Source organism: Orcinus orca, chromosome 13 (assembly GCF_937001465.1).
Source record: "Orcinus orca chromosome 13, mOrcOrc1.1, whole genome shotgun sequence".
Taxonomy (NCBI): Eukaryota; Metazoa; Chordata; class Mammalia; order Artiodactyla; family Delphinidae; genus Orcinus; species Orcinus orca.
Genome location: NC_064571.1, coordinates 79,503,431 through 79,525,585, shown reverse-complemented (window position 1 = coordinate 79,525,585; position 22,155 = coordinate 79,503,431). Strand labels below are relative to the sequence as shown.

Sequence of the window (22,155 nt, the reverse complement as noted above, 5' to 3'; positions counted from 1 at the left end):
TGCAGCAGCTACGTGACAAATATCCCCAGAATGCCCATCACAGGCCTGGAACCTGCCCAGGGAATGGTGTGTTATTTCACCAGGAAATTCAAACATAAAGAGACCCTGACCTTAAAACCTTTATGGGGAGGTATTCATTCAGGACAGAGGCTCACAGGATCTGACATAAGTGACTAATTCCATTTTCTTGTTCCTATTGTTTTAAATTCAAATCCTATTGTTCTTTGCCTCTGCTTTATTCCCTTCTTTCCCTCTTACTTTCACTTTTTAAAAAAGCTCCTTTCAATGCGAATGAGTGAGTCACCTTAATCATTTATTTAGACACATTTCAGGCTGGCTCAAAGCTCTGTCCCAGCTTGTTGACATATAAGGAAAGCATTCTACATTCTGCAGCAGCTGATCTTTTCACGAGACAGCTCAATTTTCAACAGCTATTTTTTGTGGGGTGGGGGGGGTCTGACAGAGCTGGCACCCTGCATGCTTTTTCATGGTAATTCACACTGCCGGTTTCCTACCCTGACCCATGCAAGGCCAACTTCTGACACCCTCCTCCTATCTTACCCACAGATGCTGTTTTCATACAGCACCCAAGGCCTTTCATATCCTGAGCAACTATCCTGGCCTTTTTCTTCCATTAGTGTAATATCAGCCAAAGAAAACCATCGGCCCCATAGTGTTTAGGTAAACACGTACACGTATACATTTTTAAAGCATTGCACTGAACTGCAGAAACCAGACACTAATAAAAAAATCAGGAAAAACAATTCTGAAAGCTGGAAGAAAGCCCAAACAGGCAGTCAGAGACATACCAGGAGAAGCAAAGTTTAGAAAAATTAAGTTGTGAATGAATGTTAGACTTCATCCAAACCTCTTACCGGTAGGTACCACATTGCTAACAGAAACCCTCACGGCCATGTAAGCAACACCTTGCAACTCGTACAGAGCTTTTTACTTGTTGACAAAGCTTGTTGTGTTCTAATATCCCTGGGAGGACTGAAGATCAAGTCCATTGGTGGGTGAGGAGACGAAGGTCCAGAGAGACTGTCACTTGCTTTACACAGATCATTGGCAGGTACAGAAGTAACTCTCCATCCTTTAAAAATCAGGTACTGTGACTTTTTATTTCCCCACCTTTAAATCTTTGCAACATGCATTTGCAGCCAGGTCATTCAAGGGATCTTATCCCATGTGCTCTGAAGTATGGTTTTTCATAAGGGCTGTGTTGATCTGCTGTGTCTATACAAGCATCCAGCTCGGTACCTGTGCACAGCCCATCGTCAAGAGAGTTGTTGAATAATGGCAAGACGAATCTTTGCTTTTTCTTTTTTTTTATTTTTAAACCAACCCATCACCTGACACACCAGTGGAAAAGGAATCGCTTCCCTCCCCATCTCTCCATGATGGACGCTCCATCATTTTATAACTATGTCATACACACTCTGACACACACATACCTCTGGCTGGGAACCCAGTTTCATCACTGCCTCGTTGAAATGCCCTAATGGCTTCCCAAGGACTTCAGAATGTTTTCCAGCCTCAATATCCGCTAATCGCTACCCCTTCCCCCAGGGCTCCGACCCTACTGAGCTACTTGGACCAACCGCTCCGAGTTGGGACAGAAGGTGTGAGCCTCCATTTGTCCTGAGGATGCAGGATTGGGACGGGGAGCAGACGTGAAGGTGGGAGCTGACAGCCAGAGGAGGTCCCTGACCTTGACGAGTCACACGGAGGTCAAGTGTGTCTGCTCAGCCCTCTTCTCACCCCGTTTTAGCTGATCTGCATTTCCTAGGTTCTTTCCCTGCCTCAGAAGAAGCCCAGTCCTCTGAGACCAGTATTCAGCTCTGTGAGGGAAACTCCCCAGCAGGGAGAATGCTCTTTTCTTTCCTGAAAGGTCTCTAGAGACAAGGCCTTCCAGGTCCCTCTGAGTCAGCAAAGTGGTGAGTGGAAAGTCCTGGCTGGACTCCCGACACACTCTGAGGGTTTCCCGAGAGCTCCTTGCTCCAGCCTTGGCCACTCTTTGTAAACACTGGTCCCCAGCAGGGGTCCTGGCAGCCCCCCTAATCCCGGGCTTTCTGGTGAAGCCCTCTTCCTCCACTTAACACCCTCCTCGCCACAGCTTCCACTTCCAGCTTTTTCCTGGCCCCTCATTCTTTCCCTAGCAACCCTTTGAAGGTTGTCCAAAAAGGAACTTGCTAATTGGAGTTTAGAAGTGGCATGCCTTCAAACTCCCCATGTTATCAAAAGAATCACAAATAAACTTTCATTAACATTCTTTTTTTTTTTTTTTTTTTTTTTTGCGGTACGCGGGCCTCTCACTGCCGCGGCCTCTCCCGTTGCGGAGCACAGGCTCAGCGGCCATGGCTCACGGGCCCAGCCGCTCCGCGGCATGTGGGATCTTCCCGGACCGGGGCACGAACCCGCGTCCCCTGCATCGGCAGGCGGACTCTCAACCACTGCGCCACCAGGGAAGCCCTGAGACTTAGTTTTGACCTCTATAAAATAAAGTCCACAACATCTCCCATTCAATGAAACATGAAAGTTTCTAGAACAGTGTGTGGCACTTGAGGAGTGCATGGCAAAAGTGTGTTATGTGGCATATATTATTTGCATGAAGTTTACATCATGGGAGGGAGAACCATGGGACTCCACTCTGCAAGGAGGCGAAGAACTCCAGCTATGATTGCATTTTCTGAGGCTTAAGTAGAACCATCGCAGGAAAAAAAAAAAGATTTGATTTTCCTAAAAGAAATAAAACTGTGGCCTGGAAGCAGTGGGAACTATGTGGTGTGGGAAACGGTAGGGCTTTGAGAGCCAGACAGACTTGACTCAAAATCCTGGTGCCCCATTTTCAATCCTATGTCCTTAAAGCAAGTTTTTAAAACTGTCTTAGCTTCAGTCTTTATCTGCAAAAGAGAAAAAAATATATCTCTACCTTGCAAGGTTGTCTGTAGGGTGAGGGATGTGTACAAACAGACTAGCAAAAGAGAACTGACAGGTATTAAAAGCATGCTGCAGATCACAATTCAGTGTCATGAACACAACTGAAAATGTGGTACACTTTGAAAAATCAGGGGCCATGTCGGTATTGGGTAACCTGGAAATAACTATGTAGAAAAAACCAACTCAAGCGCACATACGACGAAATCGTGAGCACACAGTTGCTATTTTAGCTGATAGGAGCTACCAAATCATTTCCTGAATTTGAGGTGGAACAGATATATCTGTACAACCCACAGCCTTACTAGCAGATTACTGAGTGGACAGCGTGAAAGGGGACTTCACACACAGGTGGTTTAAAAGGAGGAAACAATAGGGGAGATGCACAGAGCATTTCATCCCCACCAGCGGGAACGTGCACACTCGCCCCCAGTTACGTGGGAGGAAGCCCCCGATTTGCACACACGGACAAGAGAGTTCTCAGCCACAGCAACTGCAGGCCAAGAAACTGAGGCGCAGAGAGGGACGGGATTACAGAAGGTTAGGTGGGTCAGTGAGAGACCTCAGCTCCCAGGGGACTCCCTGGACAGGGTGCTGTCCACCACCCCGAGAGGTCTTCTTGATCTCGGGAGCTTAGTAAGCAAACCGTGCAAGGATCCTCAGCCCCCTTCTTCTATCCATCCGCTTCCCTCCCCTCCAGCCTCCCGACTCTGCTAAGCCCGGCCTGGGTTTGGACTGGAAGAGTCCGGACGAGGAGACAGGCCCGGCGCCTGTCACAGGGCAAAGGCAGCTCAAACGGTTTCTCTTCTGTGTTTCTCTTTCTCCTTCCATTCCTTTTCGCTTTCATAATCCTTTCCTACCTTCCTCCACCCGGCTGTCAAATGAAACTGACCGTATCCCTAGTCCTTTATTTTTTAAAACCCATATTAGGCTTTTCTCTTGTTTATCTTTACTTTTAAAGTCTCATGCTCAAATGACTTGTGTCTTTTCAAATATGTATAAAATCAGCTTTGACAGGGTTCTGGGTTTCCAAAGCAGAAGGATTAGATATTTCTCCCTAAGAAAACATAATTTAGTTGTTTCCTGCCAGTTAACCTCCGAATTGCCTTTGTCGGTGGTCACTGGTCTCTGAAAGATTAAAGGTCCTTCAGGCCCTAGGGAGCCGCTAGGTGGTCAGTTCCATTTGGAGCTACACAGAGGCCGCGGGTCGGGCTGCAGGGAGCCGCGACCGGACAACGCCAGGCCCGGGCCTTGGTAGCGCCTCCCAGGATCTGTAAGGACCCGGGAATCCACGCACTCACACCTGCTCACACATACACAACCTATGCCGCGCACACACCACACATCGTGCACGCTCACGCACCCACACAGCAGGCATACACTCACACTCACACGCGCACACACAGGAGTCCAGGCCTCGCTAATTTATAAGGACGAGCCACCCCCAGAGGTGCCCTCCTCTCAGTGTGCCCTGGTGTCAACCAGATTTACAGCTGCCCGGTGGATCCCACAGTCTGTGCGACCTGAAGGGCTTCAGGACCCTAAAAGTCAAGGTCATTTCTCCATCGTGCAAACCCCCATCCAAGGTCAGGGGCCCGGTTCCTATCGTGGGTTACTGCTAAGTGAGCATCTCCTGGGTGGGCAGGGCAGGGGCTCTGAGACAGACAGAATCACCAACTTTTTAAACCTCGTTAGATTCTCCAGAAACTTTCAACCCGGCAAAAGTCAGACTTATGATAGGTTAAGAGTAAATTCCAAAGAGAAAGAGAGAGAGAGAGAGAGAGAGAGAGGCAGGGCAGGAGGAAGGAAGGAAGGAAAGAAGGAAGGAAGGGAGGGAGAGAGGGAGAAAATGAGAGGGAGGTAGATGGGTCCCCAACACCCTTTACCTAAATGCGCTACATGCCAACCCCTCGCCCACACAGGCCATTGCGGGGACCTATTCCATCTCCATGGGCAGAACTTGCACTGGTCCTGTGCTCTGCAACTGGGAACTGCCACTCTCCTTCCCAACACCCCCTCAGCAGTGCCTAGCATGGCCTTGACCATAGCCCCAGTGCAACCCTCGGCGCTGGCCATCACCAGCGGGGCAGTTTCACCTGCAGTGCTCGGTTAAACATCCCGTGAGCCCTCCCTGGGCATCAGGGGAGGTGCTGGGGACAAAGTGAATCCCACACAAACCAGCCTACAGTGTCAGAGGGTCGTGCTGTGAGAGCAGGAGAAAGGAAAGACCTGGGGGAGACCAACGAAGAGCACGAGGAAGCTGTTCACCTCCCTCCAGTCTGGCTGGAGGCCAGATGGATGGAAGCTGCGAGAATGCACCCAGGGGGGCAGCTCAGTGCTTTTCACTCCCTTTGGGGGCCCCAGCCTCTACTCCTAGACTCTGAGAGACAGAAAGAATTAAATGACTTCAAAACGGAGTTCCTAGAGCCCAGAGAAGGGAGGCAACATGCCCAAATCACTCAACAAGTCAAGAACAGACCCAAGATAAGAACCAAGACCTTCTCACTCCTACTCGGGCCTTTTTACTTCCTCCTGCTCGCTCTCCAAGCCCTGCTTCCTCCTCCCAAGGCTAAAATGATGAGTAGGATTTAAAAATTCCCTTCTATCTTCCCCCCAAAGGCCAGTTGTGAAACTCGATTATAAGCCACGCTAGATCAAAAATTCCCAGCTTATTTTAGTTCTATGGAATTTTTTAAAAACTACTTTGTCCCAATGAAACTTTGGAACCCACGCTTTTAAAAGGTTTTGTTATTGTTGTTTTTGTTTTGTTTTTGTGCCAAGCCTGCTCATTTATTTCCTATTATTTAAATTGAGGAAATAGAAAACTGGCCATGAAGGCTTCTGATGAGTACACGATGAATCATGTCACCACAGCATTTGGTATCAGGTAGACATTGGAGGGTCCCTCTGGTGCCTCCCCAACGCCCCAATCCCAGGGGTGCTGTGAGTTCCTTTGGGCTTTTAGAAAGGGAGATTCACAAATGCTTCTTTGAAACTCCTTGCTCAGATGTGCTTCCAAATTCAGAATTTTTCAGATTTTAGAAAGGTAATAGAGTACAGCTAATAGCATGTTATATGTACCCCCAGTCTGGAGCACTCATCCTTCTGATGAAAAACTTGTTCATCCTGAGTGGGATAAATACAAACTAAAAATAGTCTCAGGTACCATCAGGCCAGCTTTTGCCTCCAGATGAGATATGAAAAAAAAACAACCACTGCATTTTCAGAGCATTTTGGATTTTGGAATTGCAAATAAGGGAATGTCAGAAAATAGCTTACGGCTCCATTGATTACTTCTGAAAGTACTCAAGGGCGCAGATTTCAAACCTCAACAGTTCAGGGGAAAAAAAACATACACGTGCATTTACAAAATATAGGAAAGACAGGATGGGAGACAGATCATACAGTAGGTGCAATGCTGGATGCCGACTGGAATTCTTATCCTTATTACACTCCAGTAAGCAACACGGCCAGGTTCATTTCAAGTTTAAAATGAAGGCTTACGAGCTAGAAGTATAGGTCCAGAAGAGTGGATTTGGGGGGCTTTGTCGGGGCAATTCCGGAATGCGTCTGTCAGAGAAAGAAGTTCCCTGTTGTTTCCAACTTAAAACAACAAATAAAAAGGAGCCTCAAGGAAGTAGATCGAGAACTTTTCAAACACGTTTTCTTAAAAGATCAGGCAAAAAGGGAGACTGACAATGTTTAATTCATTTACGGGCACACCTCGGAGATCACGTGGGTTCGTTTTCAGATCACCGCAATAAAGCGAGTCACATGAATTGGTTTCCCAGTGCATATAAAAGTTATGTTTACACTAAACTGTAGACTGTTAAGTGTGCACGAGCACTGTGTCTAAAAATGTACATACCTTAATTTTTAAAATTTAAATTTTATTGCTAAAAAATGCTAACCATCATCTGAGCCTTCAGCAAGTTATAGCAGTCACATCAAAGATCATTGATCACAGATGACCAAAACAAATCTAATAAAAATGAAAGAGCTTGAAATATTGCCAGAATTACCAAAATGTGACACGGAGACATGAAGTGAGCAAATTCTGTTGGAAAAATGGCTCAGACTTGATGGACTGAGGCTTGCCACAAACTTTCAATTTGTAAAAAAAACGCAATATCTGTGAAGTACAGTAAAATGAGGTATGCCTGTATTCTTTGCAATATTCCTGGGTCACAAATATTATTAACTTCAGTTCCAAAATTAGAAAACTCAGTAAGCCTAAGACATCTGCCCACGGGAAAAGCCAGGGTTCCAGCCAGGTCTGTGGACTTCAGATGCACTCACCCGGCAGCCCTGGGATGGTCTCACGGAACTTCTAGGTGCACATGTCACCTCTCTGGATCTCAAAGCGTTGGCATCCTCTCCTTCCTAGGGTGGGTGGTAAGGAGAGACCACGCTTTGAAAGCACACAGACATGGTTTCAGGTGCCAGCTGTGCAACCTTCCTCATGATGTGACATTATGCAAGTTTCTTAACACCTGTGGACCTCAGTTTCCCCATCCACAGAATGGGGATATCTGTTTTTTAAAGCTCTTTAGGGGATTGCTAAAAGTGGATATTAAATGCTCATTATTCGGAAGGTTTTGCTGCCACCCACATTTTACACAAGGAAACACAAGACTCAGAGATGGCATAACTTGAGAAAGCCCAGGCTGCTTCAAGTGGGTTTTCTCTGTCTCTCTACTCCAGGTGCCAGGCATCTGGCCTCACCGTTGCTACTGGAAGAGCCTGAGTTTGGATGCCACTGGGAATGACACAGCTTGACGGTGTGTTGAGATAGTTGTGTGTCTGGCACTGTTCCTCACGGTCCTAAAACGATTATGCATTTTAATTTATTCTAAAACCCGGAAATCATCAAACCAAATGATTTTTTAAAACAGACATTAACTTAAAACAGAAGGGCATTCTGCAGTGACCAAAGCATCTCTGAGGTCAACCCTCCACATCCCAGGCGGTGGAGATCCTGGAACGTGGGAGTGAGCTGGTGACGGTCCTTCCCACCGCTGCTGAGCTCCTGCATCCCTCCTGGCTCTCCCTTTTGTCGATAGCCTTGACTTTCAACTATTTATTCGGATGCTCAATCAGACTTGGCTCCCTTTCTACGAGGGGGCGCAAGGTTTCTCTGTTTTTTGAAAACACCCTCGGCTCTCCCCATCCCAGCTCTGTCTCTGAAACCTTGCTGACTAAGGCTGCCAGGTTTTGCTTCTGCACCTGTCACTTTGGGACAGAAGCCCAAGGGTTTATTAGAATCATCGGCTAGGTGTTGGAAGCACCCTTCTAAGTTACCAAATCCAACCTTCCCATATTACCTACAGTGAAAGTGAAGTACAGTGGTCTCCTCTTATCCTCAGGGAATATGTTCCAAGACCGCCAGTGGAAACTACAGATAGTGCTGAACCTTACATATACTATGGTTTTTCCTATACACACATGCCTGTGATGAAGTTTACTTTATAAATTAGGCACAGAGATAACACCAGTAACTAATAAAAAATAGACCTATTATAACAATATGCTGTAATAAAAGTTATGTAAATGTGGCCTCTCTCTTAAAGTATCTTATTATATAAATTTAATGTCTTTTCCATCTTCACTAAACACTCCTTATGTAGCCGTGACTTTTGCCGTATGAGGTGTGACAGCAAAACCAGCATGAATTTCTTACTCTAGATCTTACCAACCTCAGCAAAGATTTTTTTTCTTTCTTTATTATGTTGAGAATTCTCACCTTTTCACTGAAAGGAAGCACTTTACTGCTTCTCTTCGGCGCATCCGAATTGCCAGCATCACTACTCTTGCCCATTATTAAGTAAAACAACGGTTCCTTGAACCCAAGCAACGTGATACGGCCACAGTCTATCTGATAACCAAGATGGGTACTAAGTGACTCACAGGAGGGGTGCGCTGGACAAAGGGATGATTCACATCCCGAGGGGACGGAGCGGGAAGGTGCTCGATTTCATCACGCTCCTCAGAACGGTGCACAATTTAAAACTGATGAGTTGGGCTTCCCTGGTGGCGCAGTGGTTGAGAGTCCGCCTGCCGATGAAGGGGACGCGGGTTCGTGCCCCGGTCCGGGAGGATCCCACATGCTGCGGAGCGGCTGGGCCCGTGAGCCGCGGCCGCTGAGCCTGCGCGTCCGGAGCCTGTGCTCCGCAACGGGAGAAGCCACAACAGTGAGAGGCCCGCGTACCGCAAAAAACAAACAAAAAACTGTTGAGTTGTTTATTTTTGGAATTTTCCACTTAATATTTTCAGACCGAAGTTGACCGTGGGTACCTAAACCCGGGGCGGTGGGGGGACCACCGTGCCTGCCCCTCCTCCTCCACGCAGGCAGCGAGGACAGGGCTGAGAGCAGAGCCTGCTTTTCGCCGTCCAGGCTTGTACTTTTCTCTTTCAGGCTTCCTCTCCCTGCAACGTGTCAGGTGCGATTCAGGTGCACCACAGACAACACCCATGGGGAGGCAGGGGGCGGTGTTGCCGTAAGAGGTGAAACAATGACTTCCCCCTTCCTCCCCGCCCTCCGCACTCTCTCCGACACTCTCCAAGCTCCATTTTAGGTGTGTGTTTCCTGCCTGGAGTGAGAGCTACCTGAGGCCAGGGACAAAGCCATCTCGATCACTGTGTTCCATCTAGCTCAGCACAAGGCAGGAGCCTGTCCTGTACACATCTGCTAAGCAAATGAGTGAATGATCTTATTTTTATGCTTGATCCATCATAAAACTGCAATTCAGCTCTTTGGGGGCATCCCATTTCCCCAGTTTATTTATTTTTTTAACATCTTTAGTGGAGTATAATTGCTTTACAGTGGTGTGTTAGTTTCTGCTGTATAACAAAGTGAATCAGCTATACGTATACATATATCCCCATATCCCCAGTTTCATTCAATGAAGTCATTAAATAAGCGGACACCAGACTCAGGCCCTGAGATAACTGCCAATAGAAACGGATCTGTCTGCAGAGCTAAGCTGGACCAGGTAAGCGTGTTGCTGGCAAACATGGCACTGTTTTCAGGACAATGGGTTCTCAGACCAGGGAAATTCGGCTTCTAAATTACCCAGGAAAGGCTAGGAGTGAGCCATTCTGTAATCGCTTTTCTACCTCCATCTTCCTAGACATGACTTACACTGACAGACGGAATCCCAACCACCCCTGCATCTGTAGGGCCACTGACCCACATTTTCTGACCTTCTTGCTTCTGTTCCTAGATCCCTGGGGTGCACCTGTCATGCTTTCCGTTCATACGTTCAGTTCTAAGATCAACTGAATTTATTTCAGCGACAAACTGGCAACCTGTTCTTGGGCAAAGGAAGCTACTTTGAGCATCACCAAACATGTTTTCTGAACTAGGACACGCCGAACTCCTCTTCTCTTCACCACTTCTAGGAACCAAGCCTCAGCCAACTGCCGAAAGCCTCGTTCATGCTGTGCTGAGAACAAAACCCTAATAAAGTCTCTAAATATTTACTATGGGTCCGAGTCACAGCCCTGACCGGTTCCACCGCCGTTAGAATCTGCTTGCATACTCCAAACGCAATTATTTTAAATCACTGACATGCCAGCCAAGGAGATGACAAGGCTGTGTACGCCAGCATGAAGAGCAAGTCGGGCCCAGTTTTAAATTCTGGCCCTGCCACTTGCTAGCCGCCAGACTCTGTGCAAGGGACCTTTCCCAGTTTCCTTTACTGTCAAAAGGGCATGATAATACCAATGTCACAGAGTTGCAGTGATGGTTTGAGAAAATGTCTATCCATAGACAGGGTAACTTAAAAAAAAGAACAGGAAGCTAAACATGCCCAGAATAAAAAATGTGAAGCATTCATGTTAAAGTATTGCCTGACAGAGGAGCCAGAACATGCAACGGGGAAAGGTCAGTCTCTTCAATAAATGGTGTTGGGAAAACGACAGCCACATGCAAAAGAACCAAACTGGGCCACTATCTTACACCATACACAAAAAGTAACTCAAAACATAGACTGAATGCAAGGCCTAAAACCATAAAACTTCTAGAAGAAGACGCAGGTGGTAATCTCCTTGATGTAGGTCTTGGCAATGATTTTTTTGGATTTGACACCAAAAGCAAAGAAAACAAAAGCAAAAATAAGCAAGTGGGATTACATCAAATTAAAGTATTCTCAGAGTAACATGTTTTTGAAACTCAGCGTGTTTGTTGCCATTTCAAATTTGTTCCCCTTTGAGGAAATCAAAGTGTTGCTGATTTGCAGTATCGCCATGTTGTAGAACATTGTTTTATCTGGTGAGAGATAACTCAAAGATTAACCAGCAGTGCTTAGAACCTGAGCGTGGGCAATCTTTAACCTTCCCAGATAATGAATGGATCTCTGAAGGCCAGAATTAGTCCAAAGAGCGCCCCACCATGGTTCTAAGAGGACCCAGAGGCCCAGTAACTGAGAACTCTTTCCTAATCAGTATAACTAAATAACAGCAAGTGTGAAGTGGGCCCCATGCCAGACCCTATAAATACATAAGATCATTCACTTCCTAGAAGGCAAGTCTCATTATTGCCATTTTACAGGTACAAGAACTGAGGCTCAGAGAGCTTAGATACTCCCTCAGGATCCCACACTTAGGACACAGTAGTAGTACAGTTTGAGCTCATGGCTGGTTCCCAAAGTCCGCTTTCTTCCCAAACACCATGTTGCCTTGTCAGGTAATTCATGTAGCCTTTGCGAAAGGATTTTGACCAAGATGAAATAGGAGCCAGAGGCTACTATGAGTGGATGAGTGAAGACTCAGCAAGGGGGCTTCCCTGGTGGTGCAGTGGATGGGAACCCACCTGCCACTGCAGGGGTCATGGGTACGAGCTCTGGTCCGGGAAGATCCCACGTGCTGCGGAGCAACTAAGCCCGCGCACCACAACTACTGAGCCTGCGCTCTAGAGCCCGCACGCCACAACTACTGAAGCCCCTGCGCCTAGAGCCCGTGCTCTGCAACCAGAGAAGCCACTTCAATGAGAAGCCCGCGCACTGCAATGAAGAGCAGCCCCTGCTTGCTGCAACTAGAGAAAGCCCGTGAGCAGCAACGAAGACCCGACGCAGCCAATAAATTAAAAAAAAAAAAAAAAAAAAAAAGACTCAGCAAGGAAGGCAGGGCTGGCTGGCTCCTGCCACATGCCTCTCTCCCCCGACACTGCTCACAGAACTGAGGGGCTCGGGAGTCATCACCCATCCTTCGCTGCGAGGGCCTGACCGAGGGCTTGCCAGGTGGGCGGTGCTAAGAGAGATGTATTTCAGCCGCAAAGTACAGGCTGCCTGATTCAACCATAAAGGGGTGGGTGGCTAGTCAAGTCATCATCTCTGGGCTTCACATCTCCCTGCCTTTTTCCCGATCACACCACTTCTTCGAAGGCATCATAAGGATCTCTTTTCATGACTGTCTTTACCCCCAGACTACCTTCTTTGAAAGTAGGAATAGTGTTCATGTTTTTTAAATCCCCAGTTCCCCAAAGTGTATTTGGTACAGAGTAGATGCTCAGTTAATGGAAGGTGCATAATAAAGAAATGGATTGATTCAGCATCGACTCTGGACAAGATGACTAGAGCATGCCTCTGCTCCTGAGATTTTATAGTTTAATTATTCCTAAATCAGTTCTTGATCTCCGGGCAGTGGTCTGGGGTCTCTTTAACACTGACACCTCCCAACAGGAGAAGAACATTATGCGCCCTTCAGGCTTTCAACTTTGTAAAGCAATCCCTGTAAACTACTCCATTCAATCCTACAAAAACAAGCAAATGTAACCATTCAGACAGATGCTATCAACCCCATTTGAAAGGTTGAAACTGAGGCCCATGTGAGTGAACTGACTGCCCCAGGGCTGGAATTTGACAATGAGGTTGCTGACTCCCTGGTTTTTTCATGCTACCACGGTGCTTTTCCAGCTCATTACTAACAGGCCTAGAGCACTGGCAATGTGAAGGGAGAAAGGGGAGGGATGGGAAAGAAAAGAGTGTGTAGTGAAGGGAAAAATAAAAGGGAAAAGGGGGGCAGCTTCTCTGGAGGGTGTCGCTGACAGCTGACCGCCGGTGACCCAGGGCCGGACAGCTCTGAACTCCTCGCCCAGGGCTGACTTGGGAAGGTCTCCTGGGTTCTCAGTGTCCCCGGCTCACCCGGCTGCATCTAAGCCCTGAGAGTAAAAGCAAACTGAACGCTTCTGGGTGCTGAGCAAAAACAGGAAGTCACAAGTGCCTTGACTCTCCTCCCAACTTGAGTCCCCAACAGTGGGGTCAAAGGTGCGCAAGGGACCTGACAGGCCGCTCTCTGGCAGTGGCCTCCATGGGAGTCCAGTGGGGAAACGGGGGAAAACCCTTCAATGAGTCTCCCAGCACATGGGTTTGGGGGAGCTCTGTTGGTCCTCTGGGAGCAGGACCTGGAAGCCCTCGGGGTGGCCAGGCAGCGAGCTGGGCTTTTGTGCGCCAGCTCCATCACTTTTCCATCCATTCAACAAAATCTCAGCACGGACGATGTGCTAAAAGCAGAGTGACCTGAGGGAAATAGCTCACTTTGAGCTTAGTTTTGTCATCTGCAGAGTGGGGACGGCCCCTACCCCACAGAGCTGCCTTGAAGATGAAAGGAAATCAACATTAGCGGGCTTCTGCATCACACTTGGGTCTATTATTAGCACCGAGGCAGCGGGCTACCCACTGTGTGCCTGAGACTGTGATGCCTCTGCCGCCCTCCCAGAGCTGGGGGCAGGAGGGAGTGTGGCCAGGTCTGTCCCCACCTCTTTCCCCGACTCTCCTCTCACAGGAGCCTGGGGCCAGGAAGAGGTGAAGTTCTGCCAGCCCCCAGCCTGGGCCCAGCGCCCATGTTTATGACTGTTTATTTCAGAGCAAATAGAAAGGAGAAATTAGAGCCATAAAAGACAGAACAACAGACCAATAAAAACCAGCTCCCAGAAGAGTCAGAAGAAGGAAGAGAGGCAAAACTGTCACCATAGCAACACAAGACAGAAGCAGGCAGGAAAAACAGCCCCTGCTCTGCCCTCTCTCTTCACAGCAAAGCAAGCCCTCGGACCCCCTTTGGGGCTCAGTGAAAGCCAACGACCCACCCTAAAGCTCTGGCCCCCGGGCCCAGACGCCCAGCCCGACCTGGCTAGCAGCCACCCTCCTCGTGCTGGCCCAGCACACGTCCCAGCCCTCCGTGGTCCCAGCCCAGCTTTCTGTGCCCTGGGGACACAGCACTGTGCAGATGGCCCAGGCCCAACCGGAGTGATGGTGACCAGCAAAAGAGGGGAAAAGTTTCTAACAGGGAAAGGAAGGAAGGCCAGAGGGCTGGGGGGGAGACCGAGGCCCTGAATCCCAGCTCCACTACTCTGCCCTGGGTTCCCCGGGGAGCAGGCAGCCGGGAAACAAGGGCATGGGAGGGGAGGCCAGGGCCAGGATGGTGGACCCTGCACTCCCACCAGCAGGGGCGGAATTCTGGGGAACTGGGGGTGGGGTCAGCAAAGAGACCTGGAGGTCTTAAATGACAAAGCTCTTGGTCCTGGTCTCTGGGGTCACTGGTCAGCAAGTCAGGACAGCTTGGAGGAGGACCCAGGGACCCGCTGGCCCGTCTTGCCAGAGACCGGTCGGTCCTTCGGCTGGCAGGCAAGACAGGTGTCTCCACCAAACAGCCGGGCTGGCCCGGAATCAGCCTTTGGGAAGTGGGTCAAATTGTTCCCAAAGCTCAGGATCCGTCAAGTCCCTTTCTTCAGACTGGGATTCTGAGATGGAGGAGAGTGATGGCAAGGAGGCCTGGGTGCGGTGCACAGCAGCTGGCTGGCTGGCTAGGAAGAGTCCCTGGCAGGTGGCAGCATTAGAGTCCAGGTGTGCAGGCCCTAGGGACGGGGGTCATCTCTGCCTCTGGGGCTGTAGAGAGTGCTGGGGAGCCGGGCCTCTGGTGGTGGGCATGGGGAAGCAGCGTCGGGGCTCTCCTGGAAGAATGGCTTTGGAGCTGAAGATACCTGGCGTTGGGGGTTGGGGCAGGAGGTTGAGTGGCTGAGGGGCGAGGGAGGTGACCTGGAACACAAGCAGGAGGCTGTCCTCGGGAGAAGGGGCAGTGGGGCGCCTAGTCGGACATCTGGACGGCGATCTCTGGAGAAGAGCTAAGGGACTGGGTCCTCGGCTCTCCCTCCCGCCCTCCCCCGAAGGCTGCGTCCGGAGCTGGGGAAGGATGGCAGTGCTCGCCGGGCGCCTCCCGAGCCCGCTTCCCTGCAGGCCCCCGGCCGCGCTCCCCGCCGCGTCCCTGCCGGGCCCGCGCCCCGCTCACCCCGTGCCGCCGCCGCCCTGCTCGGCCGCCGGTCTGCCGCTGCCCCAGCCGCCACCGCTGTGGACGCCTCTCCCGCGGCCGCCGCAGCCTGCGAGACGGCCCCAGAGCCCCGCCCCGCCCCGCCTCGCCCCGCCCCGCCTCCAGCCCCGCCTCCAGCCCCGCCGGCTGCGGCCGCCCCGCCCCGGCCCCCGGGGAGCCCCACCCCCGCCGTCTCCAGGCAGGGTCCGCAGACCCGCGCCAGATCCCTTGCGCAGACCATCTCCGCACGCAGAAACCCCTGCCCTTTTCTAGGCCTTGGCCGCTGGCTTTGCCCTCCAGGAGGAAGCCCGGATGTGCCCCTGCTGCTTCTACACACGGAATCCCTCCGTACCCACTCTTCCTCTAAAAAAAAAAAAAGACGGGAGAAAGGCCCTTTGATCCACCCCTGGACGCACACCCGCCCTCACATTACTGCTCATGCACCCAGTCAAGCCGTCCCAAACTCCACCCCACTCCCTAATTAGCCTGACTCCTGATCCCAGCTTTCTGCCCTGTCCTCCCCGCACGTACTATTAACAGATTCCCAGCCCTGGGGGCCTCCGTTATCTGATGGGACCACCAAAAAAAGTTTTTGCAAATACTTAGTCCAAAAAATGTAATTACCCTTAAGAGCAAGTCTGCAAAAACACTTGAAAAAATTCTATGAGGCAAGGGAAAGTAGGGGATTACAGTGTCATTGTCATGATCATTGTTTTAAAACATCTGCCATTAGAGAGAGAGATTCAGGAAACCAGAGAGGGCTGCGCAGTGCCAAACAGGTTGTGAGTCAGAGCTCTTGTTGAGGGGGCCCTTCTGCAGGCCCAGGCCTCTCCTGCTTCCTTTCCCAGTCAATCATGAAACTTTATCAAACCCCTACAATGGGCCAAGCCATATGCTGGGGGCTGTGTCAGTTGCTGCAGGAATGTGCGGGTTGCAACATAAGACGCCCAGGTCCTGGAGTGCAGAAAGCTTCAGGAGACCTTGGCCAAGTCCTTTTACTTTCTGAGTTCCAGGGTCCCCTGCAGGACTTGATGCCATCCCAGCCTCCTCCAGACTCTGACAATCAGTCTGAAGAGCTTCCATGAGCTGCTCAGCACAGCTCATGCTCTGAGTTTTGGCAAGAATTCAGACAAGGGCCAGGAGGGCATGGTCTAGTTAGAATGAAACAGTCTCCCAATGGGTAGGGGTCTTTCGGGTCAGAATGAACACGTCCCCATTTTTTATTTGTGTCAATCAAGGTGCCGGTACCTGGACCAGACCCTGTTGTGAATCCCCGCAAAGACGATCCATTTTTACTTTGGGTGGCTCTGTGGAAAAATCCTTCTTGCTACACCACCATACATGATAAAGATGACAGTGAAATTAAACTGTCAATGAGGGGGCAAGTAGGTTGAGACTAAATTTCAGTGGTTTTTATTCACAATATACATTTTTTAAAATGAACCTTAATGTCTTAATTAAACTAAATTTAAACCCAACTGTTCTAATTTCAAGGACATCCTTGTCATGTATTTATTGTTTTAAAGAGATGTCTTGAGCTTGGACAAAGTGTCAGGCACAGTGCTAAACGATGGTATCAGGACACATGTCCCTGGCCTGAGGAGTAGACAGACTGGTTGCCAGCCCAGTTTATGACAAGGCAGAATAGGAAACAGGCTAAGATAGAGGTATTTGCTCTGTGGGCTCAGGACAAGAAGGAGTTCATTGTGATTGGGGAAAGTTGGGTTCAGATTCTTTTAAGCTGAACCTTGAGGGATGATAAGACTTCAGTAGGCAGGAAATGGGGTCAAGGGCACTCCAGGTAGAGGGACAAAGGAGGCGCTCAGGTGGGAAGAGGTCCGGTGTGGTCACAGTACCAAGGGCTGGACAAAGTGAGGCTGAGAGTAGAGCCCCTGAACAGCAGCCTGAGAAGGCTGCACTTGACCCTGGGAGCTCCCGGGGCCCAGACAGCCTTGACTGGAGCCACAAGTAAAGAGACTGGTAGGGGGCTGGAGGAAGAAAAGGAGGCAGCAGTGAGAATGATCAGGAGAGAACTACCATCATGAACCAGGGGCTGAGCGCCGCTCTCCATGCACCAGGTTCCGCTCCTTCACATTTGGAAACACATTCTCTGAAGCATCTGCAGTGCTGAGAATGATACTTGGCACAAACTGGTACACAGTAATATTTACTGAATGAACAATAAGGTTGCAAATGATGGGCATCCCCTCTGGAGACAAAACAACAAGGGCTGATCCCATCCAGGGCTCCTCTCCATCCACTGAGATCCATCCTAGGACAGGTGGAACATTCCTTCTAAATCCCTGGACAAATTAGATTTCCCTTTCGCAGCATAGCTCCTCTTCTTCCTTCGAAAGACATTTCTGCTTCTGAACCTTTGCTCATGTGTATAAATATATACGTACCTCGGATGTCTCCCTCCTCCATCTCCAGCTACTGAAGACCACTGGTTCCAATGCTAATGATGCCTTCAGGACAGTGGTGGAGTACAGGCTCACACTTCTTTCTTCTGAATTCCTATAAAGTTGACAATCTGAGCCACTTACTCCTCAATTCATCACATATGCAAGTTTCTTGAGGACAAGGACCTTATCTGAGACACAGATAAAACCCCCATTTTATTTGGAGTCAAAGCTGAGCATAAATTCTGATTCTGTCACTCACTAGCTGTGTGAACCCAAGTTACTTAGGCCTTTAGAGTTTCAGTTTTCTCATCTCTAAAATTATACTAATAAAACTTACCTCAGAAGGTTGATGTGAGGGCTGATGTCAACTCTTTGTAGCTGTGAAAGAAAGAATAGTTGTGTGCCTGTGTGCGTGTGTGTGTGTGTGTTGCCTCCTAGTGCCTTGAATAATGCTGGCCATACAGTAAGTGCTCATTTCAGACTTGGTGGTTGGTGGGTTGATTCATAGATGAGGACTTCGAGTGGAGGCTGAACCCCTACAGTTCTCTCTGCTTGCTACTCCACGGGAAGGAGTCTTTATTTTGCCCTTCCACTTCACTTGGTTCCCCAGGAATTCTATAGTGCTTTCCCTTTGGCATTACTATAATGGCTTCCAAAGCTGGTGGGTTTTCTTGCCAATTACAGGCCAGGGTTCCTGTATGTAACTAAAGGTTTCTACAGAAACGTGGCCTAGACTTCAGAGGGAGCATAGTAGATTTGATGATGAATATTGGGCCAATTTTCATGGCTGACACACTGCACACTTCCTTGTTGCAAAACGTCACAGCCCAAACTTTGTAGAGAAACTTGGTAATGGCTGAAAATCCTTGCCTGTGGCTGAATTGGAGCCTATGACTTAACACAGTTGAATTCATCACTTTTTAAATCACTGAGTGTGTTAGGCTCTTTCAGACCTCCCTCTCTTTGCACATGGTTCTCCTCTGCCTTAAATGACCTTCCATCCTGGTTCATTCACTGAGTTTCTATTCAGTTTTACAATCCTGGCTCTAAAGCAACCCCTCTATAATGCCTCCTTCAACTCTCCAAGGCCAAGTCAAATGTTCTTTCTTGCTGGCTCTCATGGTATTGCATTCATACCTTTATCATATCACTCATAAGGCTGTGTGGATCTGATAAATTTATATGTGGTTGATTTCTGTTATTCCCAGTAACTATGTTCTATGAAGTCACCACAAACTCTGACCTAGCAAATACTGAACCATTGCTCCTAGGGGAAATTCAAGGTTAGGTTCCTGTGAGCTTCTGGTGATAACATTTTCATCAACTCATCGGTATATAACCTTGTTTTATGTGTATTTCTGCTTAAAAACATCTATTTAATATATACTGTTGATTCATTCATTGAACTCACAGCCAGCAGCACTGTAACTCATGCTTGAATGAAGCTTGTCTAACACACATATTTTCTCTGTAAGGCACATCACAGCCTCACACTTAGGAACACTAGACAGCACTTGAGCGCTCTGCTTGGGGACCATTTTAGACCATGAAATTACCAACAAAAAGCACAAAAAATGTGAAAAACATGGTACTACATAGACCACAAAAAGAGCACTTGTTTACAGTATGAGAGTTGAAATAAGAAGGCAGAACTTTGCCTTAGTCAACCTCAGCTAGGAACACGCTCCTTGGTGACTCAAACTTTCGCCGCTTGGTGCACGTTGGCAAATGACACAGAAGTACCAAGAGTAGTGATTTTGAGATCAGCAAGTCGGGAAATTCACAAATACAGAATCCACAAATAATGAATGTAGGCTGTATGTGTCTCCAGGCTAGACTATAAACTCTGCATCCAGAATCTCTGTCTTATTGGTCTTTGTATCTTTCCAGCACCTCAAAGAGCTCCTGATACATAAAAAAATTGATGCATAATAAATGCCAGTTGAAGGAATGAAACATTCAGTCCATTTCTTTAGAGATTTTCCCAACCATTTATAAACTTCTATTAACAAAGCAGCAAAATGTCTCGAGTCTTCTCCCATATGAATGTCAAGGACCTGATTAGGTTCCTGTCAGTTACTTGAGAATAGTCCTGCTTTCAAATGCAAGGAACATTCCAAATGAAGTGGAGCCCTCACGTGTGGCATATCTGGATGATACAGATACTGACTTCTAAGATGCGTAAAATGTTATAAACAACACCATCCACCCATCCCCCACAAAATGAGAAGGAACAATAAATTCTCAGGGTCTGGAAAAATAGTGTCAAATGATGGTCAAGAATGGAGAAAAATTACATAGTTCAGAAACTGAAAGGGAGCACAGAGGTGAAATACAGAGTGATAATAGGGAAAGAAAATGGACACCTGGAGGCAGGGAGGCACGAGGGCCATGCAGGAGTTTTGCAGTGAGGCCAGGTTTAAATCTGCTCTCTTCTCCTCCACTTATGGCACCATGACTTTGGGCAGAACTTCCCTCTTCCTTGTTTCTCACGTATATAACATGGGGCGGGGGGATGGCAGGACTTACCGTAAAGGATTGTTTATGCAACTGATACTTACTGAGTGTCTACTGGGTGCCAGATAGACACATGAATGAGATAATGAATGTGCAGACAATGAATGAGTACCTAGCACAGTGCCTGGTTAACCCAGCTAGCAAATTTTAAAAGTGATTTTAATTATTTGCATTATAAACTTATTTCGGCTTTCATTCTCTTTTACTTCTCTGATTTGCAAGGATATATGACTTCCATTCTCTTCTAAGTCCAAACCCTTTGATACTCTTCCATAGGTCAGTTGATCTCTACCTTTAACTGACCAGGTAAATCCAGAAATTGCTGATTGCATCAACTTTTGGCACCTTTGACCAAATGAGTCAGCCCGTCTAGGGGACTCAACGTCACCCTGCAAAGCTCACACCATCTCCAAAATCACCACAAACAAAGTAATGACATGTGTAAGAGGGCCTTTGAGCAAAGGCTGAGAGCATTTTATAGGCATAGCCGAGTCATCTGTGCAGCATCACAAACAGTTAAGTAGGGGTCACTTCTGACTATACGCATTTTATAGCCGGGGAAATGAAAGCTTGGGGGAACTTGTTCAAGGCATCAGCTGAGTCCTGGCCACAGCCATGAAAATAAAACATAGGTGTCATGGATTACAGTTTAGGACCCAGCCTTGAATTCCTTGGACAACCAGATTTCCCTTTTCTTTACAAATAGCTTCTTTTCTCTGCAGGAAATATATCAGTGAGCAAGCAGACAGGTTGATTCAGACATAGACCAGGATTCTCTCTCTTGCTATCAGAGATTGTGTCAAAGGCAGGGAGCTAAAAACACAGCTGGGTACCAGGACCATGTTAAAATCCCCACCAAACAGAATGGTTGACCCTACAGAGTTTCTTTACAAGCCCTGATAGCAATATATGAATGTTTTATGTTTAAATGCCCATTATGACAATCACATAAATGGCCATGTTAATGGTTTTCATCCTATTGTGTTTGCCTTTTGACTCTCTAATCACTTGAGAAATGGCATAGAATAGTGATGCTAGCAGGAACCTTGATATATTTAGATCTCATACTTATCTTCTTTTTTTATCCTCCCTTGAACCATTGCCCAGATCAACTCCTTATCAGCTCTTGCCTGAGTTATTTTGACAGCATTCTGATTGGTCCCTCTGCTTTCACATTCAGCTCATCCAGTTCACCGTCCAGCGATCTTCCTAAGAGACATCTATGATCACGGCAGCCCCCTTATTCACACCCCCCGGTGGTTCCCCATCACCCCAGGACAAAGTCTTACATTCTTTGGAGAGCTCATACGGTCACTTATGATCTGTCCTTGCTTGTTCTTTCTGCCACATTTCTTTCCACTCTTAAAGTATTAGATTGCTCCTCTCTTCCTCCGTATTGATATTTCCTCTTCCTGGAACGTCCCACTCTCCCTTGTCAAATGGATGAGCTCCAAATTACCCTTCCAGGTGGGAGAAATATCACCTTGTAATGAAGTCTTTTCTGGACTCTGATCCTCAGCGCACCCAAGCCCTCTAACTCACTTTATCTCACAGCATTTCAATTCTGCTTCCTGGAATTTATGAATTATATATATAATAGATCTCATATATTAATATATATGTATTGTATAAATTACATATATAATAAAATGTCTGTGTTTTCAGTGCTTGAAATTTAATGTACACTTAATAATAAGTATCTCTTGAGTTGATCTGAGTTAAACTGAATCCCTTAAGATCCAGAGATTAGAAAAACTGCCCTTTCAAGTTACTTCTGGAAAAGTAAAGCATAAAAGTGTACTCAAGATAGGAAGAGGTCCAACAACACAGGACCCTTTTCATAGAAAGATCAATTTTAGGGTGCTTTTTTGGTGAATGAATCAAAACCCCTACAACCTGCTATTCTAGTTGTGGGATCTTAAAATCCACGTTAGTGATTGTTGATCAAATCCAAAAAATTGTTCTCAGCTTCTGATGTTAAAACACTTCCTTTCCT

The 22,155-nt window shown here is 47.8% G+C and overlaps 1 protein-coding gene across 1 annotated transcript in view; it reads right to left on the bottom strand.

The window, feature by feature from the left end:
* The window catches only part of CYRIA (CYFIP related Rac1 interactor A), a 106,487-nt gene extending 91,154 nt beyond the window's left edge, over window positions 1-15,333 (bottom strand). The window contains exon 1 of the mRNA XM_004274865.4: window positions 15,220-15,333. The gene's annotated coding sequence lies outside the window, so the exon portion shown is untranslated. The remainder of the gene's footprint in view (window positions 1-15,219) is intronic.
* Window positions 15,334-22,155: the final 6,822 nt, after the last annotated feature.